Source organism: Aplysia californica, unplaced genomic scaffold (assembly GCF_000002075.1).
Source record: "Aplysia californica isolate F4 #8 unplaced genomic scaffold, AplCal3.0 scaffold00153, whole genome shotgun sequence".
In the NCBI taxonomy this organism is placed as follows: Eukaryota; Metazoa; Mollusca; class Gastropoda; order Aplysiida; family Aplysiidae; genus Aplysia; species Aplysia californica.
The window spans coordinates 195,120-199,681 of NW_004797423.1; positions in this window are offsets into that span (position 1 = coordinate 195,120).

The following is a 4,562-nucleotide window of genomic DNA, read 5'->3' on the forward strand; positions in this document are numbered from 1 at the left end:
CACACATAAAACACACACGTACGCGCACACATGCACATACTCACACACACACGCTTACACACACACACACGTGCGCGCACACACACACATACACACACATACACACACACACACACACACACACACACACACACACACACACGAGTGCGTGCGCGCACACACACAATGTGAGATGAATAAACGTTTAGTATTACATTGTGTGCACGTACAACTTCTGAATGAGTATGATAAGATTATATAGTCGTCGGATTTCTATTTTAATTTTTAATGCAGCCATGTACTTAAATATTTATGGGGCTTTTTTGTGAGGTATTTGTTGCGGCCCAGGCTCACACCCAGACTCGAAAACTCCGGACGCCCCTCCCCCCACCCCCTCATCCCGCCCCCGCGGTTATTTTGCGTTTGAGACAACTGTGCTGAGGTCATCATTATCATTGCCTTTCTCACCAGGCCACGAACAAACCCTTTCCACCTTTCCTTATCCTGGGCTAGTCGCTTGATGTCGCTGCATGTCTAATGTCTTCTCACTTTTCTGTACATTCTCTGTTTCCGTGACTCTTCTCCTGGTTCCACGATGTCCTCCCCTTGATCTTTTACCCTGTAAGTTTTGTGTGTGTGTGTGGGGGGGGGGGGTGTGTGTGTGTGTGTGTGTGTGTGTGGGGGGGGGGGTGCGTGTGTGAGTGTCTGTGTGTGTGTGTGCGGGTGATTTTTAAGTTCTCAAAAACGAAGTTACCTGCATCTGTGGTGTATCGATTAGGCGCTTTGCTATCGAATACAGGAGACCCGAGTTCGATTCCCGACCCGATGGTGAGAAATTTTCATCAAGCTTCTCAGTCGTTCTGTTGGGATGTTGTTTGTCTTTTAGCCGGCACTGGCTGTGGTCGGAAGCCCGCATCTTACTTAAATTATGTTGATGGGGCTTCGAAAAACACCCACATTAAAAAATAAAGAGGATTAAAAGTGTATATGTTCTAATTTTCCCCGAAATTATAACCATCAACCCCCCCCCCCCCCCCCTTTTTCCACCCCAGCATATCCTTGCCTACATATCTTGAAAAGCATCGAGTTTTAGCTTTATCGGGGAGAGTTTAGAGTTTGAGTAGAAAGAAGGGCATCGACATATTAACTCAATAACGGCGACTTCGTGCTGGGGTAAGCAAGGCAGACAGGGTCGACAGAACGAAAGAAAAGAAGAAGGATTTACCAATGGCATCCTATAACTGCCCACACAAACAGGAACAACAAAAAGAAAAGAAGTAAAATCCACCAGTGGCACCCTCCAACCACCCTCATACACAGGAACAACAGAGCGACAGAAAAGAATTAGGAACTACTAGGGGCACCCTCCAACTGCCCACACAGAGAGAAACAATAGAGCGAAAGAAAAGACGTAGAATTTACCAATAACATTCCCCAACCACCCACACAGACAGAAACAATAGAGCGAAAAAAAAAAGAAGTAGGATCCATCAACAGCATCCTCCAACCACCCCGTTAACAAGGAGCAAAAATAGAACAACTTCTCTGAAGTGCGAAGGAAGACGCTGAGTTTATAATGAAAGATTTGAATAATTTACGTTCTCTCTTGTGACTACCTGGGGCCTCTGCACTGCACAATTTACGACCGAATCTCTTCTTCAGATGTCAGGCTTGAAACAAATTAAAATCTAAAATTATGTCGTTGTGTTGAAATCAGGCGTCGTCAAAATTATGTCCCTGGAAGAAACCAGCACTTTTTCACTCGTTGGGCAATTTTTAATCATTCTTTTTCCGGCTTAACATCTCTTATTTTAATATCAATGTAAAAACACATTTCAGGATTGATTTTACCCATGTTGGTCAATGGCACAAAAATAATTGGTCCATTTGCAGTTTCCAAGGACACTCAAGCTTTGGAAACACCAGACCAGCCTTTGGCTGTCATTTTCTCGCTCATTCTACCTCTGACACCAGGCGACCTCACCTGCTTTAATCGCTAATATATTATCTCGACCTCTGTTCACATAGAGAGCTATTTTTTTTCCTTTTCACCGAGAGCATGACAGGAGAGCAAGTTTTAAGATGATACCAATAACTCCATACACCCCAAAAGTGACCTATGCCTATTGATCAAGGTTGAGAAGATTTGACAGTCGTACTAAATATTATAGTTCTATGCGTGGGTATATTTCTGTGGTTCTTGTGTGGAATATTTGATGCCCCTGGGGTCATCCAGACTTTCTCTACCTTGAGTTTGAGACCCACTCTATGTTGAAGGATCACAATCTTTACATGTAGGCCTACCAATGACTGAAAACTCTCTCGACTTCTCACAGATCCCCACCCCTCCACTTCCCCCTCCCCTCCCCCTTTTCCCACCCCAACATTTCTTTCCTTTTTGATAGCTACCGGTACGAGAAACGCATTAGATCTTATGTGGACACGTTTGTGGATTTCATGTACCTTCGGGAAATTGTATTTCTATATTCGCACGAAAAACACAATTTTGGTTTATCTTATCACCACAAACGAACTAGGAGTTTCTAAAGTTACGGAAATTTTTTTTTAAAGTACAGGAGTTCCAATTGTCGCCTAAATTATCACCCCCCCCCCCCCCACCCTCAAAGCCCCTTTCAGCCCACATCTTTGCCCAAACATCCCGAGAAGCCCCCGGCATTACCAGAGAGCAAGAATAGTACAATTTCTCTGATCTACGCAGAAACAAGCTGTGTTTTTAATGAGCGAGTTGAATAATTGAAGTTTTATGGCCAGTGGCAGCCTGGGGCATTTGTACTGCAACGTTCACGAGGGAATCCCTTCTTCACGTGTCAGGTCTGGAGCAGACACTGGCGATCATGGTACCCCACTCCTTTCTGTTGTCAGTCTTCCTGGTCCCTTGTTCTCATTTTGTTGTTTGTTGAAAAATATTTGTCGGGCCTTCGGTGTACTTTGTTGTTGTCTTCCGCTGCTTTTTCCTCCTCTCTATCTTTCCACTCAGCAGCAGTTTCTCAAGTCTTACATTACGAGGGATACGCTGTGAAAAATAAGGCCATTGGCGAACCGGCAGTTCTGAACAGTCTCAATGTGAAAAGGGCAGAAATCTTTCCTTCAGCAGTGCTCGCATCTCGATGACGTCTAGACAGTCTTGGGGGAATATGTGGGCGGGATATGGTGTCGCTGTCTCAAAATTAGCACTTTATAGGTGAAGTTGGCGTAAATAATTTATTTTGATAGTAATAGTCCCGAAAGCGCGGTGTTTAATAAAAAATGTAAATAAAGAAATTGAAAAAAAAAAATGATTCTGGATCTTTTTACAAAAAAAAGTGTGGCCTCGAGGTGAAAACTGGCGCTTGTCTAAATAATGAAACCGAAGAAACTAACATTTTTCTGCCCTCTGATTGATTTAAAAAAATGTAAACCTTATATTTTTTTTCTTTTCTTTTCAAAACCTGCAATACTAAAACAAAGTAAATTTATTGTAGTTTCCGGGACACTCAAGCTTTGAAAGTCACCATACTCTGGCGGCCATTTTCTCGCTAGTTTTACATCTGACACACTAGGCTACCTTTGCTCGCTAATATGTCGACTTCTATTCAAGAGATCATTTTAGCAAAGCAAGACAAATAAACAAGCTTTAAAATGATACAAAAGAAAAAAACCCAACTCTACATTATTATGCCCAAAATTGAGGAGCACCTGATTCCACTGCGTTGTGAGACAAAATATAGTTTAGTTTGATCTCTTGCCTTCAGGAATGCCAGACTAAGTTACGTCCGCATAGCTGATTTATAAATTAGCTGGATTTGTTTTGATATCACGTACAGACGAAAGTGTACAAACCATAGCTTGATTTCTCGCTTCCACTCGCGGGAGAAAAAACATCATACATTTTACGGTTCTATTTTATCCAAGGGGCCAGTTTTTTAAACCGGTTTTATCCAGTTTTCACTAGTATCACGACCATGTCGTTTGTGTTTATCATGTTTGGATACAGAGCTTTTATGACGCTCACAACAGTTACTACCTAGCGTCTTCTACGCGCGCGGGACTCAAGTCGGTTGTTTAAACGTCCGTTCACATCACGGCTTGCTTTTACTTGATCACGACCATAGAACAAAGGATAAACAATACTTAAGCGGCTTGTCTGATCCTGGTCTTTGTTGCCTAGCAACCATTTCATGAAACGATGTTGTTGCTGCAGAGGACGTCATGGTTTTTTTTTTCAGTGACGCCAGAAAAGACCGCGGTAAAGCTTGGATGAAAACTTTGCGTACCAAACCTCAGTATACTTTGGGGACCACTAAGCTAAAAGGACATGCCATTTACAAAATATGAATCTGCAGTAATGCACATAACGTGGGGATGATGACTAACTGAAAAAAAAGAAAATTTTCAACAGCGAGAGAGAAATTCTTTTAAAAATTAAGTTAGAGGTTACTTCCTTCTTACAATACAGCATAAAGAATGGCTCTATCACTTAATTTAAAGAATATATGGATGTTTTTACGTCTCTCTCGACACAACTTAGTTTAATCATTTTGGAGGGGGGATTTGAATCATGCCCATCAGGGAAACCCCGGACT